Source organism: Phaenicophaeus curvirostris, chromosome 2, assembly GCF_032191515.1.
Source record: "Phaenicophaeus curvirostris isolate KB17595 chromosome 2, BPBGC_Pcur_1.0, whole genome shotgun sequence".
NCBI classification, from domain to species: Eukaryota; Metazoa; Chordata; class Aves; order Cuculiformes; family Cuculidae; genus Phaenicophaeus; species Phaenicophaeus curvirostris.
The window spans coordinates 27,872,019-27,892,806 of record NC_091393.1 but is presented as its reverse complement, the minus strand read 5'-3'; the positions used below and the strand labels follow the sequence as shown (position 1 = coordinate 27,892,806).

Sequence of the window (20,788 nt, the reverse complement as noted above, 5' to 3'; positions counted from 1 at the left end):
TTCAGACTCTAATTTCATATTCCAGGACAACAGTTACACTGTTTGCTTTAACTTTTACCTAAGATGCTATGTTTACTGGTCTGATAAAGAGTCTGATGCTAGGCTGGGGAATATGCTCTTGAAAGCTCAGACAACTTAAATGAACAGCAATTACAGTACTTGCAGAGCCTGAGCTTTCTGCCCAGAAGAAAAGAGGTTAAAACTCAATGACTGGGCAGGAGGAAAGGGAAAAAAAAGATGCTGGGTAGAGAGCCTCCACAAAAAGAAAGAGAGAACCGTTAATTCGTGCTCCAAACTGCCAAGGACAGCAGAAAAAAGCAAGTAGTATAAATAATTAAAGTAGAGATTAGATAAATATTTGGGGAGGGGGTATTGCGGTGTTGTAATTGCTAATGTTGGGGTGAGGTGGACTTCTGTGCTTCCTGGCCCCTTTTATTCTAAGGTTTCCTACAGCTCATTACTTCGCAGCCTGCCACAAACCATCATTTTTAAGGCTTAAATCACTTTTTTTTTTTTTTAAGCTTGCATAAGAATGAACTGTAGAACACAGACTGGGCTGTGACTCTGTCGTGCAATATGGCTTTATGATTCATTCATTTTCCCAGACTCTATTCCTCCAGAGCGGGTCCTGCCTTGGCATCCTGAGCCCTGCAAAGATCCACAGGGCTGAGGGGAAGGAATATAAATGCTTCACTGGAGCCAGACTCAGGCTGGGGCAGTTACTGTCAATACACTGAGGTTGAAATACATTGACAGGGAGGTGGGGGAGGTGTTCTGCAGTGCTGCAGATCCCAGGAATACCTTATCCTAGGAGCAGAGAATTAGAATTTTTTATACTATCACCAACAGGGCTGTTCCTTTTTTTCAGAGATAAAACACCAAAACATCAGGTAACCCACGCAGCCCGTGTTTTATTGTTTACAAGGGGAAAAACTCAAACATGTTTTAGCAACAAGGAGGAGCTTTACACATAAATATATATTTAAAAAACACTTAAAGGCTACAGAAAATTAATCTTGGAGCTAATCTTTAGCCAATTAAATATTTTTCTATTGAAGGAAGGGGAAGCAAGCAGGCAACTTACATTGAAATATTAGATGTTCAGTGCGTAATTTCTAACAAAGCCTTTAAAAATAAAGCTTTCATTAAAATACTCTTCAGAGCTCAGAAATACTTGCAAACACATCAAAAGGCACAAGAGCTCCATTAATCTATCAGTGAAATGGCTTTGATTTTTTTTATTTTTCGTGTCTATATTCCCGCATTCGCATTCTTATCTTTTGCGATATGAACTGGTAGCCTCACAAAAAAACATCCCACATGGATTGCAGAGCCCTGTGCCTCTGTGGTTAATCTCAGGGTGTCACCCAGCACCCCGCGGTGGCTGCAGCCACCCAGCCTGGCGCTCCTGGAGATGGGGAAATGCAAGGTACTCTTTCTTTTCCTTTTTTTTTTTTTTTTTTTTTAGCAGACTGTAAATGATTCCTATTCTTTGCTCCACAGAACATCCGATGTGGTGCCCAATCGGCTGAGAAAGCAGCACAGACGTCAGTGTCTGTGTGCGTGTGTGTGTGTCTGCACAGCCAACTGCAGCTGGAACCTCCATTAGAGCAGCCTTATTGATTTCTGGTTCACACTGCAGTAACAGGGCGAGAGTGCAGGGCGAGGGGGGTGGAAAAAGGCAGGGGGGACGCAGGGGATGGGAGGCTGGGGGTGGGAAATGACCCCAGTGGCTTAAAAGCAGGAATGAACCGAAGGCACCGTGGGGCTGTATGTGCACATGTACAGCACATACATGCTGGTTTCCAGAGCTGCCTCTTTGCTGTTTGCCTGAAGGAACCCACCAAACCTGACAACAAGTATCTCCAGGCAGAACAATCCCCACATCTCACAAAACAACAGCCCGCCTGGGTTTCAGATCCCATGCATGCACGGACTGATGTTTCCTCAATGCTGGTTTTCAATCCAGGTTTCAGATCCTGTGCATGCATGGACTGATGTTTCCTCAGTGCTGGGTTTCAGATCCCATGCATTCACAGATCAGTGTTTACTTGATGCAGTTTTTGCACACAGAAGCTGTCCACAAAACATTGCTTTTTTTCATCCAAGGACTATAGGAAATGCATGATTTAAATGGCTCTTTATGCACCCAGTTATCTTCTTGGGGAAGGTGGTGGCTGGGTTAGAAACATGGCTCAGGATCTGTCAGACAGTGCACAAAGAGCTCCTGGAAGTCGCTCTGCATTTACTGGCAGTCATTTTCTTGTAATGCATAATGCACAAGGTGCCATTGCAATCTGAGGTGTAAAAACAGGGGGGAAAAAAACGATGCTTCGGGTAGTGACTGAGCTTTCCCTTTCCTCCGAGGTTTCTTTCCCAGCTAATATCTGGGAATAATTTATAGCTGCATGTTAATATGTTGTCTTGGCATTTCAGCACATCTGCGAAGAAAATCCCTGCAAAGCAAGTGTGCCTTTTCACAATCGCTGCCTGTCAGGCTGGCGATCTCTAGCTGTGAGCAGTATACAAGGAAGGGGGGGAACCCCCCAGCACCGTTATCTCTTTAGGGGTGGGGGAAGGGGCGACGGTAATACCTTTAAAAAACGGAAAGGCAGTAAGCCATTATTAGCAAAAGCTATATTGAGCATGCTTGCCAGACAGGCAGCGCAGCTCAGCTCTAGTTCCGCCCAGACATGTGCCTTGCCATTTTCATTTTAATCAGTCTGCTCAGGATGGCTGCTGATTCATTTTGCGGGATGGCCCCCTGGGAGCCAAGGTGGAAGCCTGAGGCGAGCTGCTATTGCATCAATGCAGCACTCCACATCAGACACAGGGAGGGGAGGCAAGGCTTCGGCAGCAGATTGAGCTGAAAACACCAGCCTCGCTATTAAAAACCAAATCAGGACCCCCCTCCAACAAATAAAACCTCTGTGGAAATAATTAAAAGAAAAAGAAAAAGAAAGAGGAAAAACCCAACACCCCCCTCCCTCAATCATTAAATAAAACACAATGAGCAGAGAAAAAAAAAATCTCTCCTGCTCCTTCCTTCCCCGTGTACCCCGGAATCGCTGGAGCTCCCATTTCTTTTCACAGCTCCTCGTTTAAAAAGAAAAAGGACGCTCTCTATTTCTCTATTTACCTGATAACTAGCTGGGGGTGGGATACCTGATTTAGCTGGAGACTTTGATTTGTGGGATTGACAACCTTATTATGCAGTGAGCTTATTATTGATATTATTCTGCTCTCGGTTGCCATGACCACCTTGTGAGAGACATTCAATTTTCTCTCTTCCATCATCATTATCTATGAGGCCATCTGTTGTGGAAAATGAATTCAGCCTCATTTGCATGACTGATAAGCAAATTTTTTTTTATCTATTTAACAGAAGGTCATATGCCGGGGATTTGGAGCTGGTGAAAAAAAAAAAAAAAGTGGAGGAAAAAAAAAAGGCATCTCGAGAGGATGAGTGGGAGTGCGTGCATTAGAGGATGTATGTGGAAGTAAAACAGATCCCTCAGGCCTGCTAGCCTATCCTACTGCATTTGTCATTCCTGCCAGGGCGACATTTTTTTTCCCCCTAAGCTTCTGCACACTAAAGAGAGTGAGAGCTTTTTCCCTGCAGTCTTCTTGAAGCCCCCCTGATTTTTTTACTCAGTGTTGGTGGGTGTATTTTAATACCTTTATTTTTTGAATTCCCTGGAACATGGGGTATCTTTTCAATGTTCAATGAAGAAAAAAGCAGCCTTTTCTGGGTCTCTGTGGTATGCTTCTTACTCCTCATCCTTTCAAAGTTGTAGTTGTAGCCAGTGTTTCTTAACCATGCTGAAATGTCTTGCTTATGTTTAACTTATAAACGGTTAAGGGGGCAGGTGTGGGCTGTGTTTTGTGCACGGGGGTTGATTCTTGTAGCTAACTGGAAAGATTATTGTGATTTTTGCAGTCGTTCTGTAGCTCGTACTTAAATGTCCATTGTTTGCTCTTCTCAAGTTCTTCTGGCAATACTGCTGTGCAGCCGAAATTATATTGGGCTGTAGAATAGCTGATAAGAAATCCTAAAGTGTGTGTTTACTATATGAACGCATAATGTTGCATGCATTAAGCATGTTGTTGTTTATATAAACTTGCTGCATGTTGGAAGGTACTTGTTCGGTACGGAGAAGCCGAGACAAAAACTTCACAGATAGGAATGCTTAAGTCTCCTGATAGCCGAGTACAATTAAATAAAAGATTATAATATATACAATGTTTTTACACTAAAACAATATTTGAAAGCAGTGGATTTCTACTTGAAGGGGAAACACTCATATAAGAGCAGTATTTTGAAAGAACACTATCCAGACATTTTGGTTTTATAAGAGTTTTTCTTTAAAGAGAAAAAGCTTTGTAAAAAAGGGATGGCTAATTCAGTTAACCTTCTGAAATTGTCATAGTCTATACTTCACTTTTAAAATAGTTCAGATAAGTATAACTGTAGTTCATGTACATTTAGTGCCAATTTAGTGCAACCTTATGAATTTAGTTTAAAAAAGTAATGGAAAAGTGTAAAGAAAACGACTTATATTAGCCAAAAAAAAAAAAAAGAAAATATTTAGTCTCTTATGGCAGAGACATTACATAGGTTTGCTTCTTTTATTTATCATTAACAACAATGAAACTTAACAGAACAGAAGCATGCTATTTTCTTCTGACTACAGAACAACAAGCACAGTCTTATCTAGGCAAAGAGGAGATTTTTTAAAACATTTGTTTTCTGCAGAAGTAGTAAGTGCAAAAAAGTGCTGTGCTAACACGATAAACGCCTGGCATGGTTGATGATAGTCCTTTTAAAGATAGAAAAGGAGAGGTGCAGTACTCTCTTGCAAATAAATATGCTAGGTTTTTATTTATAATCCAGGGGGAATCTCTTTCGGTATTTTGTACTTGCAATGCAGAAATGGTGGTGGTGCTGAATTTCAGGTGGAGAGAAGTTTCACTTTTATTGAGGTCAGAGAGCAGATCTCTGACTTGTCTGCAATAAGTAACTTAAACTAAATTACTCGATTAAAATTCCTCTTTTTGTATGTGTGTGTTTTAGAAAACACTGTAACAGATCTAGCATTAGTTTGCCATGATAATCTCTTACTGAATTCTTTAAAAGGTACTCTTTTCTCCTGCCCTTCTGATTTCAGAAAGAGTAGTTTCTTTCTTCTAGAATTTTTTTTAAAAAAGAATAATATCTAATACTACTTTGGCATCAGCCATATTTATCATGCCTATTGGAATTTGCAGTGGAAGTTAGATTAGTGAACTAGTTTCACTCTCAGAGCTCAGTGCAGTGCAGCTCTGGCAGTTGGGGTGGGTTGTTTGGAACGGTGTTAGTTTCCTCAATGGACTTCAGCCGAAAGCAATAGGCTTCCGTGTATTAGCAGCCTGTCTTATAGCATGCAGAGGTTGAGGTCTCCGTCTTATCCCCTCCTCCACCCACCCTCCGCTCGAATTGTCAGCGTCTTCCAAAGCCTGGCGAAAAAAACTTCAGGATAACACAGTTGGTTCTCTTCCCCTGCACCCCCCCCAAAAAAAAAAAGTTAATTACCGAGCTTGGTTGGATTCCTCCTTGCCACCCTGACATTTGACTGCTGCTAATTCGCTGATTAATCTCATTAATGTGATTATAGCAGGATTTGGAGCCGGCTGCCATTGTTCTGCAAGGCAGCGCTCTGCTTTCAGCACCGGGAGCTGTCCACTCCCTCCCACCAGCACCCCAAGGGCTCTGCTCCTGGAGGGAAAACCAGGAGAGGCTCCTCAGCCTCCCAGTCGAGGAGATGTGGGGATGGCTGTGGTAAAGCACCAAATCTCTGCATTCCGATCTTTCTTCCTTCCTTTCAAAAGCTGCCTTCACATGCACTTTGTTTCTCTGGGAGGCATCCACGGGGCAGTGTAGTTTGAGCAGTGTTTTTCCACGCAGCCGGGCAATTTAACTTTGATAATGTGAGGGATATTACAGGTGTTGTCATACTTAGCTAGACTTTTTGTTCCTAGTGAAAATGCTTTAATTTATCTTCCTCTTGTGCAAATAAGCAGCACATATGGCTCACCACCTTGAAATTATGTTTGCCCTCACAAACACTATTGTGCCCAGGGTCTTCCCTGCGCAACATTTTCCAGAGTTTGACAATAGGAAGCATTTTATTGACTGAAATTTGATCTGGAAGATCTTTTGAAGGTATCAATATACATATAAATGACTTTTACGGTCTTCAGTTGCAGCAATATTTTATATTCGAGTTTGCAGGCTAGATGGTTTTAAATCACACTAGGAATAACTTCTTTAAAGTAAGGCACTTTGCATACCATTAGGGTCTGATCTGCTCTGCCCTATTTGGCCTTTTTACTTTTATGATCTGGAAGTTACATTGTTATCATTTAATAACAGTCAATTGCACATGCGCAGTAAGTTTGGTTTGTTTTTGTTTTTTTTTTTTTAATATCTTCTCTTTCATTTGTATTCTTTATGAACACGACCCTGTACTGGGAACTGAAGCCACACATTAAAATCTATTGTGTGAAGGATTTGCCAGGACTTGCCAGCAGTGAACTCCTGCATATCACTGAACTAAAAATGCTTTTAAGTGTCTAGCTGAGGAAAAGGTGGGATCTATTATAAAACACACTACATTTTAAAAGATTTGTGTATAGTATACGTCAGTGAAACCTATGCAGCCAATGCAATCTATGGGTAAATAATAACTTACATTCAAAACTGACAAAGCGCACTGAAACTGAAAGAGTCTGTTGCTTCTTTTACTACACGTTTGACTTCCATGTAGTTTTTCAGTCACTGATGCCATATTCTTAATAGGGTTTCCTATTCTCTTTTAATTTCCTTTTCTTCCAAGTTCTTTCCCACCCAAAATCAAAAGCCCAGTGAGGAAGGTATTGTCTCCTTAACTGCTTTAGAGAACTATACTTTTAAAGGATGTATAAAATAGGACTGTATAGGAACAGGTTTTAACAGTGACAGCCACAATATGCAGGCCAATTAAGGCTGCTCGTTAGCGGGTATATTCTTGTAATACTCCTGTCAAGCTGAAATTGTGCTCCCTTATTGACAGGAGTGGGTTCGTCTGATGCTTGAATTCTGCTTTCTGTGTTTGTCTAATGTTTCAAGTCTCATTAGAAACTGCTACCAGCAAGAAAGTGAAAGAAATGGAAGGTTTTCCAGCATACTTTACCTGAAACTTGCTAACCTGGCTAACTTAACCTTCAGGAAAAATACTGCACTCTCATTAACACTGCTTAAACATGACCTGCATCTCCTTTTCCCCATGGATAATGCGCGTTGACGAGACACAGGGTGGGGGAGGGAGAATCCATCCCACAACATTAAACCCATGCCCTAACGTCTCATGGAGGATAATTAGGCCAATGAATCACCAGTCTCCCAAATTTCTTTTTCACACTGGTCTTTTTGTAAATGTTTCTAATTTATGCAGTTCCCCACCCCCAGCTCCCACCAATACAGGATTTTTATACATTATGCCCTGGTTAAACCAAGTATTGTTTTTGTCTTCAGTGGGAGAAGCACCAGGCCATTTTTTATGTCATCCTGAAGGCTGGACAGGATGCTAAATTTTTTTTTTTTTTTTGCAGTGAAATCATAGGATCATAGAGTCATAGAATTGGTAGGTTGGAAAAGACCTTCGAGTTCTTCAAGTCCAACCATACCTGTCCATCACTAAACCAGACACCCGAGCACCTCATCTACCCATCTTATAAGCACCTCCAGGGATGGGAGCTCCACCATCTCCGTGAGCAGCCTCTGGCAATGCCCAATAACCCTTTCAGTGAAGAAAGCTCAAAAACACCTCCCACAATGGATTTACCACATAACTGCCTCTACTTTCTTCCTAAGGCTAGCCAGGATCTAAGATAAGGAGGTCAGCTTTAGCAGTGGTTAAACACAAGCCTTGATTTTTGAAACATGAATACAGTCACCCAAAGATTCTGCAAGTCTTATGCTAGAAAGCGATGAAACTCCTGTTTTGGGGTGTAGGGATCTGTATACACTTGTAAAGGGGTCCTTTCATCACCAGGTGTGCGCGTGCTCCTCAGGCGATGTTGATTTGGGTGGAAAACCCCTTCCAACCCAAAACATTCTATGATGATTCTATGAAAAAACCCAGACTGACATGGCCCTCGCTACGACACAAACATGGTAGGGGCTCTCCTTCCCTGCTTCCAGGAGGCTTTTCTCCCCGCCTCCCGCCACCCCCGCCGTGCTCCCCTCCCGCACCTGCGGCCCCGTTCCCAAGGGCTCGGTGCCTTGGCCTCCGGGGAGCCCTGCGAGAGCAGGGAGATGTAATCAGAGATGACAGAGAAAAATTAAGGGAAAAGGAAAATAAATTAAAAAAAAACCAAAAAATCCAACCACGAGCGAGGTGGAGATGGGAGGGTCGGGGAAGAGGCACGTAAGTCCTTTTTTATTTTTTGTTTTGTTTTGTTTTGTTTTGTTTTCTGAGGGAAACAGTGCGTTTTCTACCGAAAGCACGGAAGTCATGAGGGTTCTGCTATTGTTAAGTCCCTTCCTCATCAGGCTGGCTCTCCTCTCAATCTCTGTGACAAATTTTCCCCCCACAAAAGCCTCTTTCCTGCCTTCGGAGTGCGGCTGCGGAGCTGCTGCGATGATGGCTTAGGATGCGAAGGGCTGCTATGCGGAGACTGGCTTCTGCTTCAGCCCGCAGTGTGAACGCTAGATGGGAAAAGAACGGTACCCTCTACGGTGACCGACATGTCTGGTCTCCACACGTCAAGCAGCGGGCTCGGGAGGGATTATTACACCCAAGGGCTGGATCGGAGGGTGTTCCTTGTGACCTTTGGGTCAGCCTTCCCCCACCTCAGCTGTGGCCAGTAGGGTCTGCCTGCTTGGAGAATCACTGCATAGGGTGAGATGATGCAGGGAGGGATGCAGGGAGGGAAGGATGCGGGGAGAGGGGGATACAGGAAGGAGGAGGGGGTTGCAGCAGCACAATGGCAATAAGGAGGGCAAGGGAACTGGCAGGAGCGAGTGTGTGTGTGCAGGGAAGGCACATAGGCTGTGTGTGGAATCCCCAGCGTTAGGAGGAACTGTTGGAACGGGTCCAGAAGAGGCTGCGGAGATGATCCGAGGGCTGGAGCACCTCTGCTGTGAGGGCAGGCTGGGAGAGTTGGGGATGCTCAGCCTGGAGAAGAGAAGGCTCTGAGGAGACCTTACAGCAGCCTTCCAGTACCTGAAAGGAGTCTGCAAGAAAGCTGGGGAAGGGCTTTTTAGAAAGGATTTGGGGGGGGGAATATTGGAAGGGGGAAGATTTAGATTAAACATTAGGAAGAAATTCATGATGAGGGCGGGGAGGCCCTGGCCCAGGTTGCCCAGGGAAGCTGTGGCTGCCCCATCCCTGAGGGGTTCAAGGCCAGGCTGGATGGGCCTTGGGCACCTGATCCAGTGGGAGGTGTCCCTGCCCGTGGCAGGGGGGGTGGATCTGGATGGGTTTTGAGGCCCCTTCCAACCCAAGCGGCTCTGTGAGCGTCTGTGTGTGCCAGGCAGGCTCCCTCCCGGCGGAGAGGCCTCCTCCCTCGGGACTGGGAGGTCTGGGAGCTGCTCCTGCCCGGGGCGAGGCTGGGCCCTGCGGGGGCGAGTGGAGGAGGGGGTGGGAGAGAGAGAAGGAGAAGGAGGAGGAGGAGGAGGAATAGGGGAAGGAGGGGGGAGCTCCGCCTCCGCCTAAAGATCACAGCCTGTCACGCTGCCACCGAAATGACATTTCGGGGACGGGTTTAAAGGCAGCGGCTCCTCGCTGGCGAAGCTTCCCCCGGCGGCTCAGGGCTCCGAGCCCCTGACCGGCCCTTGCCCGGCCCCTGGCTCAGCCACAGCCCCCCAAAAAACCACCTCAAAACCGCTTTGGAAGGCGCCCGTGCAGATCCACCCTTCCCTGCCTGCGAGCCCTTGTTTATGTTTGGGCTGCTGATGCTCCAAAGTTGAGCCGCGCGAGTTGCTAAGGGTGGAAAGGCTGCTAATCTTATTTTTTTTTTCCTCCGTTTTCCTGTTTCTAAGCGGATAAAATAAACAAGTCTTCAGCAATCTAGCTGATTTTTTTTCCTCTGGAAATAATTCATTCCTTTTGTTGCCAAGGGGGGGGGGGGGGGGGGTGAGCAGGTAAAATAAACGAAGCTTCAACAATCTAGCTAATATTTTCCTTTGGAAATATTTCATTCCTTTTCTTTCTGTGGGGAAGGGATGGTGTAAGCAGGTAAAATAAACTAGGCTTCAGCAACCTTGCTAATCCTTTCCTTTGGAAATCGTTCACTCCTTTTGTTTCTAAGGGGAGAGGGTGGTGTGAGCAGGTGAAATAAAGGAAGCTTAAGCAATCTGGCTAATCTTTTTCCCCTGGAAATAGTTCATTCCTTTTGTTTTCTAAGGGGAGAGGGTGGTGTGCGCAGGTAAAATAAACGAGGCTTCAGCAATCTGGCTGAATTAACTCCACAAACCCCGGAGGAGTACCCCAGCAGCAAAACAATAATGTTTTTTTCAGGGGTTGGGACTGGATGGGCTTTAAGGTCCCTTCCAACCCAAACAATTCTATGATTCCATGATAATTCCCTTTAAAAGCTTTTTCATGGGACTAATTATTGAGTTATTTTCTTTGTGTGTGTGAGGAAGTATGATTCTATAATAATTCTCTTTTAAAGATACATTCAGAGGACTAATTATTGAGGTTTTTCTTTTTGCTGGGGGAGGGAGGAGTATCATTCGATGATAAATCTCTTTTAAAGATACATTCAGAGGACCAATTATTGAGTTTTTATCATCTGGGGCGGGGGGGGAAAGAGGTTGTTCCATAACGCAGACACCATTTTACGGTAGCAGCAGAGGCAGGGGGTGTATTTTTAGCGGTCCCCCATCCTCGTCGGCTGCAGCATTTCAGCTGTTCCCCCTCTTTTCGGTGGAACGCAGCATCTCCCCACGCTGCCGGGGAGCCTGGGCGTGCGCGGTGGCTTGGGTACCGGTACCAGCATCGTGCGGTGGGGTCGGGAGGATGGACGTGCGTGGCTCTGCCTGAAGGATGCAGGCTGAGGCGGGGTAAGTCAGCAATCTGCTGCAGTGATGTGGTCCCTAGGGGAGGTTGGGCTGGATGCATGCTGCGCTGCCTAGGTTTCCTCCAGCCCCGCCGCCTCCGCTGCTCCTAAATGGAGGTTACAGCTGATGCATCAGCCAGAGAGCTTCACGCATGCCCATCTTCTCCGCGTTCAGTGGTGGCAACTTAGTGCTTTCTGCCTTCGACTTCAGGCCTGGTTGGTTTCCTGTCTGAAAGCGTTATTACTTTTTGTCCATGTGGCAAAATAATTAGCATAGAGATGAGAAGGGATCCTGCCGCTGAGGCTCAGTCGCAGGAGAAGATGTGCGGTGGGAAGTTGATTGGATGAATGGAGAACAAATGGTGGGCGTTCAAAAGCATTAGGAGAGTTTTGTTGTCGTGGAGCAGGTTTGTCGGTGCTCTGGGTGGTGAATCTCGTAAGATGGAAGAAGGCAGGGTGGCTGGTGCTGAGACGACTGCTTGACACACCGTGGCCTCTGGACTGCGTGCAGAGATCATCCCTTTGGACTACTTTGTTTTGCAACCCTATGGCTTCCCCTTTGCTGTTCCCTTCAAGGTAAATCATAGATTCATATGTCAATCTGTCCTTTTATCACCGCTGTTGTTTGCAGGGCACTCTGCAGTTGTTCGTAAAGTGATGGAAAGTTCAACTCTTTGGGCAGTTTAACAAAAGGATGGCTGGGGTTTGATAGGGTTTGGTACTTCTCCTCCCACCCAGCTCCTCAACACATCCTCCTGTGCTTGGAGCTGGGGGAGGCTGAGCAGCTCAGGGCCCGATCCTGCTCTCCCTGAAGTCAGTGGGGAGTTTGACATTGCTTCCAGTGAAAACAGGATCGAGCCCTCACTGCTTGTTGTTTTAGACTGCAGGCAATGTCAGATTTCTCTTCCTATTTACTAGAACATTGTGGGCAGACCTGTAAAATTAACAGCTGCTGTTTCACTGAAAGCCCAGATGTGATTAGTTTTGATTGGTGTGGCGTGCGTTTTCTTGGCCGAAAAGAGAAAAATGCTTATTTAAAACAAACTCACCAGCGTTGCTAAAAACTGAAGTTATTGATTGACAAATTACTAGGGATTCTTTCAGCTGCAGATATCTCTGTTATATATGCGTCCTTGTAAAGGCTTCTTTATCAAAAGGAGAAAACAAAAGAAGAAAATAAACAAGATATCTTTGCAGTACCTTTTTTTTTTTTTTTTGCCAGATAATGACACTGAGTCAGACTGGAATCCCACTTCTTGAACAGAGCACCCATTGATAGGCATTTCTTATATAATTCTGATGCTGTTATAATATATGGGGGGCTTGAACATTTAGGTACCTTTGCATTTGATTCATGTAGTCATTTAGGAATAGTTTTATCCAATTTTAAGGATTCTTAATCTCCTTAAAAATGGTGATTTTCTTTTTAACTGACCTAATTTTGAAACTGCAGTTAAGGTTGAGTTTAAGTAGAAATTCTTATCCTTTACTTGTCTTTCCATAGTTTTTGTGACCATTGTAGAAGTTTAATGAAGAATTTGCTTTAATTTGAGAGGTGTGGGGAGTTTGTTACCTTTATTTATGTTGTTTTGGAGAACACAAGCATAGTTCCGAATGACATTTAGTTTTTCTTTCTATTCTTTTTGTTCTAAATTTACATTTCAGTTTTGCCCGATAGTTTATTTTCCAAAATTACCAAACAAATATAAGTCTTTGTCATGTCTCTCTGCATAAAAAAAAAAATAATATTGGAACAAAATGTTAACCCTTTGCAGGCAGTTAGCAGACACTCCTGGTGATTTATCAAGGTTCTTCAAGTTTGGAATGATAAGGTTAAACTTGGTGGTGTAGTCTGGTGAATAGATCTGTTTATGCTTGTTTGCAATATGACACATTTAAGTACAATTGAGATGGCAACATAACACTGCTAGCATTAGGAATACAGAGTGATGCAATAAACCAGGATTTTTCACTGAGGAAAAAAGTAATTCTTGCATTTTTTTAAAAAAAAACTACATTGACTTACCAAGTGAAACAAAGAGAAGAGTAAATTATAACCATGAGCAAATGCAGAATTTAGTACATTTTAAACTAATGTATCACTAGATTCAATTTTGTGTGTTTTACATCCTGAACTTTCTGGAGAGTGGATGTTCTCCCTCCCACCCCCCCAGTGTTTTAACCAACAAGGGCAATAGTTAATACTAAACAGTTGCAGTGGTTTCTTTGTTTTAGATCGAAATACTCAGCTATATGAGAACATTTTCAAAAAGGGCATCAGTTTTACAGTCGTGTTTCTTAGTTCATTGTATGACTTTGTTGTTTTACTCTACTGTCTTGTACCTTACATATTATAGAATTGAGTAACTGGGTATTAGGAGACAAAGACAATTAAGAAAGAAAAGGAGCTACTTCAGTGTATTCAGACATGTTTTATTTATCTGGATTTTTTGAGGACCATTTTTGAGGGTCTCTTTTTTTTTTTTTTTCCCTGTTCTTTTCTACTTTGTTTCATTTTTATGTTGAGGAAATGAGTAAGATCTGCAAAGGAGTATTCACATACGCATATGAGCATCCAATATGTGCAGCAATTTATTAGCCAGGCATAGAAACTTTGCATTTGAATGCCAAAAATCCGTGGTGTTTTGAAAACTCTTATAAACCAGTGAGGGTTTTATGTGGACTGGACTTCAGCAGAATGAAAATATAATTCCATCCATCAGCATTTCCATAGGAAATCAGCATGTGCATTTCTTTTTAAGTGCATTGCACAAGCACATCTATAAAACAAAGTTCTCTGTGTAAGAACATATTCCTTGATCAACTTTGAGCACAGTCATTGTTTTGTTGAGGGATTCAGTGGGGGAAAAGTGCTTTGATACTAAGTATGAATACAACACTGAATATCCTTATAGAAATACTGAATTTAATATCAGTTTGCCTGAACTTGATAAACATTTGCATCATGTTTATCAACTTTCAATAAAGATGAGAAGTTCTTGATAGTAGAGTAGAAGAAAACTTCATGACTGTAGATTACTTGCTGACCTTTTGTTTCCCATAATAAGAATGATGAGGAACCCTAATGAGATTATCAGTGATGTTTTAAACAGAAGGGCAGCCAGATTTCTAGAATGAAAATGGGTGCAGACCAAATAGCATCATCTTCTCCACATATCCTAGATTAAAAAGTCACAAGGAGAGCAAATCAAAGCTTTTGTAGGCTGTTGACAAAGATTATCTCTTCAGAATCCTTCACGGTATTTTGCTTTGATTAGAACCGCTGCCATAGAGGAAAAAGCAGCAAAATGTAATGAAACTGAAATGAAAGGGGAACTTGTTGTGTTGAGGGGGGGGCTAGGATATGGAGTCAGACAGACAAAAACCACAATAGGATTTTTGATCCCTTAAAAGGGATCATACTTTTAGTCAGAGAAAACAGTAAACATCATTATCAGATCGGATTTAAAATCTGATCTCAGATGAGATTTGCGCTGTATATACTAGTTCAGTATGTTTGCACTGAGGCTGCAGATGTGGAACACTGTCACCAAGTAACGGAACTAGCCAGCTGGGTTGTGGAAATAACCAAGGCTGCAGGGCACCCCACAAAGATCCATCAAATCAGGTCTGGTAGGTTGTAAACATTAAGAAATCAATGTTGTGTCTGCCAGTAGACCCTTTATTTTGCTGGAATTCCCACCAGCCTAATGCATCTGGGCAATAGATTTCAGAAACCAGGTTCCTTCAGGATAATTTTTTTTTTGTATCTTGAGAGTCTATCATCACCAAATTGATTATAGCTCTACACCAGGCAAACTCGTAAACATCTGTAGGATCACAGCTTTTCAATCAAACCAGCACCGGGGTCTGTTATTCTGTGAAATATTAAAAGTCTGCGTCTCTCATACCTTATGTTAGGGTGGCAGTTTTTAATCAGGAACTTGCTTAAAAAGGGCACGGTGTGCTACGGGTGTTTGTTGTTCACTTGGCATAACTTCAGCTGTTGCAGTCTGAATCCAGCAAGTGCTGCCCATCCCTGGGTGCAGTGGTTTGGAGAATCAATGCAAAGCAGCAATTTATACAGCAAAATATTTTTATGATGGTTTTTAAGGAGGCTGCTGTTCTGTTCCTACTTTGCATGAGCCTGCTCCAGACCCCAAAGGGAAGACAGGGATGAGCTTTGGACCAGGCCTGTAATATCTTCTTATAGACTGAAAGGCCAACCACATTTCTCATGTGGCTCCAGTAAAATGAGAAGACAACATCTCACTTTCTCATGTTTGTGTAATTGATAAGAATGCTTACAGACAGAATGTAAAGGGGGATATAGTAACCATTTGAAAGAGCCTTTAAAGTGTGCTGTGAATGGCTTATTTTTCCAGTCTCTCTGGTGATATTATATATATTATATTTTACAACCCCCCCCAACTCCCTATAGAAATGCTGCTACTTACTTGAAAGATGCAATGCCACGATATTTATATTACATATCATTAGCTCGCTTTATTTTTCCAAGGGAAATTCCCTTTTCTCCTTCTGTCTCTGGCCAGTACTGGAGGATATTACCAAGGGAATAAAATTTTATGCCTAATTTTAGTGTTCTTCTGCCTAATGTGGTGTGAATAAGTACCATGTTACAGCATTTAACCTAGTCCATCTTTGTCATTTCCTGAACGTAGCCAAAATGCAGAAAGAAGATATCCAAGGTTTGTTATGAAGATGAACTGTAGGAACTGCTTGGTCTCTCTTCTAGAGTAGATGCTCTGGCATTCCTTCCAGTGCTGCAGCAGGGTATTCTCTTGCATAAGGAATACCCTTGAAAGGGGTTCCCCAGACTTCTTGTGATACTGAGTCAGTGGCTCTTCCCTTTATTTCTTATCTCCTTCTCCCCATTTAATTGTTAAACCCAATTTTTTTTTTTTTTAAATTTCTGAGTAGCTTCTCCCAGTCCAGCTTCTAAATAAGCACTGGTGATTTGTTTTAGTCACATTTTCAGAGATACTAGCAATTCCTCTGTTATCTGAAGAGGAAAAGGACCATGTTTAAATATGAAACTATGCTTATAACAGCTTTGCATACATCGAGGCTGTCATGTCCCATGAATAAGTATTCAGGATTGTTTTTTTGGGTATGTGCCTAGTTAGGAAGAGATAAAACTGTTATGTCATAGAAAATTGTAAGATTGAGTGCAGGGCTTTTTATTTTCCGTGCATCTTTGTAGTGCTCTTGTCTCAGACAAGTTGTTATGAATTCAGCGTGGCATTTCTGCAGTGTCTTGGTTATGCAGCATAGTTTGAATGATTTAAAAACCCCCGAGCCCAAACTTCTTGGGCTTGGAGTTGACACTACAAAATAATGCTTGCGTTTTTTCAGTGCGTGCACAAAGTCCAAACTGGACCTTGCAAGGTAACACCTAGAGTTTATGCAGGTCAAGTTAAACTGGCTTCTGATATAGAAAAAGTTGTCTGTTCCAGCAATTTTAAGATGCCTGCACAAGTGCTATATTATTTATTTACTAAGAGAGACAGATTTCCTAATTTCATTCAGAACCTCATAATCCTCTGACCATTTGGCTGTTACCATTTTGCTCCCAATCTCAAGCTCCAGCTTTCACCAAACTCCAGCTTTCATCACTTTCAGTGATGAAAAAACACCCTATTTTTTCTTCACCTTTCAAAATATCTGCGTACTTGCATCTACCTGCGCTTAAGGGCTTTACTCTCTGTGTGGAGTTCCTGGACCTCCATACTCTGGGAAGGTCAGTCCTCAGGGACAGTAGGCATGGGCCAGGCTGCAGCATTCTCACAGGAACTAAAGTGATTTTTGGATATTGCGAGTAAAAGATGGAGAGGTTGCAATGGGAGGAATGAGTGACGATGTCGTGGCAGGGAAAAAGAATCAAACATTCAATTAAAGGAAAGCTACCAGTTGAAAACCGGAGGTGTTATTGACCAGTATGCAGAATTTGATGCTAAAGAAAATTGGAACTCCATGACCATTGGACATACGAGCTCAAAAAATGAGAAGAAAAAGAACTTCAGAAACGGATATAGGCAACAAGCTTGTTGAAAAAGGGTGCACAGAGGAGGCGGGAGGTGTTCTTGGATGAAAGTCTGGAGTGCTTCATGAACCCCAAGGCCAGCTGGAAAAGCAACAGACGCTCAGGTAGGTTTATTTCCATTTGCTACATCGACTACTCTGTTTTTAATTTTTCTTTTTTTTTTTCTTTAAACTTTTTTTTCACAGCCCTAAGAAGCCATCCCTTTCTCTTCAGTTCTTCCATCCCTTTCTTAGAACAGTGTCTAAGGGGACAGGGAACAAAGAAAATGCCTTTCAAATAGTCAGTTTAATTTAACAACGCTCCTCTATGCACTGTCAATCAAAAGTGGGGAAAAAAGCTAGAATAGACCACACCCAGTATTCATAAATGTGTGCTAAATATACATAAATGTATATGGACATGTAGAATTTCTGTGACTTAACATCAGCTCTTTGTACAATGACCGATGATATTGAAACAGAAACCTTTGCATGCCTTTAAAACAGATGGGAAACATCAGATGGTTTGCAATCAGTCCTGGTTGCTAAAACTGTGTTCTGTGAAGAAGTTGTAGACATGTAGCATGAATCTTCATGCATGCAGTCCCTTGCTTTCTGAAAGGAAACTAGATTCAATGATCTATTTTTTTTTTATTCAAGGAAGGAAGATGGAGACATTTTGTTGTTAGTTCAGAGAACTTGCTCACAGATTACACAATAGTAGCTATCCATTCCTTTGTATTGATTTTCAGGTTGATCTTTGCATGAGCACCCCATTTTAGGACACTGTCAGCATTTTTCAGCACGTATTCTTTCAGCTTTGAGGGTGGGTGCCTAGGAAGGCCTGGTTCACTTCTCCTTTTACAGTGTGTTACTGCCTCACCTTTATCACTTCTGAGGAAGTTGCAGAAAGGCTTGTAACATGCCTGGGTGAACTCCCATCTGCTCTGAAGAACCTTCTCCGGGATCTCTGCACTTTATGAACAGATCATTGCCTGTTCGGTCATAGTTACTACCGTGTTTTTACTGGTGGTAGATGTGGTAGTCCATACCCTGCATGCCAGCTTTTCAAAAGGTGGTAACGTATCCATCATTGATGGACTTTCTGAACTGCCCACCAGGAGGCTGACCCAGTTCATATTTTATGAGAAGAAATATATGTGGGAAAAGGATGGAGATTTTTATCTATGACCTTTCCAATCTAACAATGCTTTTTTGTTGTTGTTGTTGTTGCATATCAGTGACCTTGGCTGAGACGGAGCAGATGATGATTAGAAGAAAGAAAAGAAAGAAAAGGGTAGATCTTTTCCTAGGTCTGTTTGGCCTCTGTGACACAACAGACTGGAGAAAAGGCACACTTGAATAGTTTACCTTGAAGATGGAGCACTCTGAATTTAGCAAATGCAGCCACTGCAAAGCAGCATGGAACAAAACACCCAGTAATTTCACTGCAGCAGCCACTGTGCTTCATAGACAGCTCTGCAGAGCAGGTCTCATCGCAAATACCTTCTTTCTTTACTTCCTACCTGCACAAGAGCCAGCACAGATTGCCACACTGTTAATTCCAGCCAACTCCAGTGGAAAATAAGGGCATATGACAAGAGTGCACATATGTTAATGAATCATGCACCCTGTACATTTTATATACACCTTGTCATTTTATATGTTGTTTGTTACGGTTAATAAATTTTTATTTTGTGAAAAGTGTGATGTATTTGTTCTGTTTAAAAAAAAACTGATATGGAACACCCTTTCCCTATACCTTCACTTCTTGCCAAATTCAGTAAAATGTGGTTAACTTGAAATTCAATTTTCTAGCAGTAATAAGTATAGCTTACTCAAACAGCAGAACAAGCAGATTCAAAACAGTGCTGCCAATAACACGTATCAGAGTATGCTGCTGAGCCTTCCAGAAATTGTATTCAGATTGACTTCCATAATTGCTCTTTTGTGTTCAGAATTACCAGTGTTTCTAATCTCACTGGAAGCATCTTCATTTTTGTTTTTTAGAGGCATTTTAAACTTACCAAACATACATCAGAAGCCACTGAACAGTTCCTATGTCTTTGTTTCCAGATGCCTGGTAAATCACTTCGGGAACTAGGAAAGAAAATACAGAGAGGCTTTTTGACTATAGTAGTTAATAAAGTAACTGTATCTTTATAACTGTTGTGGTCTAGAAAACTATCTTTGCATTACTGTATTGCAAAAAGGTTCTTAAAATTGTGAGCTGTACGTAGATGCCATACTTGCTCAGAAGTTAGCCATCATCACTTCATGCGACCACTCAAGTCACTTGTGTTTGTGCACTTGGAAATTTAAAGACACAGAAATGGGACACCTTATTTACTAACTTTCTTGCTTTCCTATGCTTGGCAAGAGTTGAAGTTCTTAGACTTATAAAATAATCACCTTCACTGTAGATTTGTCCAGTATCAAGTCGCTAATCACTGGTAGCAGCAGTTGCAGGTTCTCAGAGCCGGAATGCCACTGGTTTCTCAGAGTATGAATGCTTTTGATTTTGAGGCATTTCCATTAAAACATTGATACAAACTCAGCACACACTCTGTTACAGGACTTGGAATTACAATCTCCTGTGTCTGATGGAGGCTTTTCTTCTGCTACTGACCGTGCTAGATTTGCACCATGATTGTTCCAATGGCTAAATATCTTGAGATTTACTGTGTTTAACCAATTGGGGAATATTTGTACTTCATGGCAAGTTTTATTTTGTGCCTCCATCATCGACTTTGCGTCAGTTTTTCTTTCTTTCTTGCTGCTGATAAAAACAAAGCTCTGCACATGTAGGGAAAACAGGATCTATAAACCCTAGGAAAGAGACATAAGAACTTCACTGATTTGTTCCTTATATATTTCTAACATTAGAGACTAAGTATGGAAAACTAGAAGCATGAAAACGAGAGAATGAAGGAAGAGTGAGAGGGTACCAAAAACCCCCATAAAGAAAATGGAAATTAGAGGAAACTGAGCCTAACCTCTTAAAATTCCTCAGGCAGAATTCTGGGATCCCACAGTGCTTTGCCAAGTATTTCCCCAAAAAGTTCTGCAAATTGCATTAAATATCCTGAATTCCAGAATGTTTCTGTCTAGTAGAGTCATCTACGGAGAACACTATATTTGTATTGGCCTTCATAAGTACATCCATAGCATTTAAGGAGAGTCTAGATGGTGCTTTTAGTCATATGATTTAGTTGTAAGCAGTCCTGTGAGGAACTGGGAGTTGGACTCAATGATCCTTCTGGGTCCTTTCCAATCTGAGATATTCTATGGTTCAAGGTAGAATGAGTCCTAGACAAACTGCATCCATGGGAGCTCTTCAGTGGCACAGTTGCTACTGGGAAAGGTTTCTTTTGTAAACTGGACTTTAATTAGTTGAGGAGACCCATCAATACTACTCATCTGTAGTATTTTGATGTAAGGATGCAAGTAAGTGAGGAGATTCCACCTATCCCTTGTTTTTACCAAATGAGGGGCCAAAACACGCAAACCAACTAGGAATTGAAACCAAGAAAACTATATCAGTAGCTTTCCTGACCTATTTATCATTGATAGTTACTGTGAGTTTTCATGTATGAGAATTGCAGATTTCAGATCATAGCTTAACATTTTTGAAGAAGAAATTTTGGCCTCATTGTGAACT

General features: G+C 42.2%; 1 protein-coding gene across 17 annotated transcripts in view; it reads left to right on the top strand.

Annotated features, from left to right (window-relative positions):
• Window positions 1-3,507: 3,507 nt before the first annotated feature.
• MYT1L (myelin transcription factor 1 like) overlaps window positions 3,508-20,788 on the top strand; it is a 333,318-nt gene continuing 316,037 nt past the window's right edge. For 14 of the 17 annotated variants that reach the window (XM_069851560.1, XM_069851557.1, XM_069851556.1 and 11 more), the window contains exon 1: window positions 11,600-11,661. The gene's annotated coding sequence lies outside the window, so the exon portion shown is untranslated. Of the gene's footprint in view, window positions 3,762-11,045; window positions 11,090-11,599; window positions 11,662-20,788 lie in introns of those variants that run through there. The other 3 variants (XM_069851546.1, XM_069851547.1, XM_069851549.1) reach the window with 3 other exon arrangements.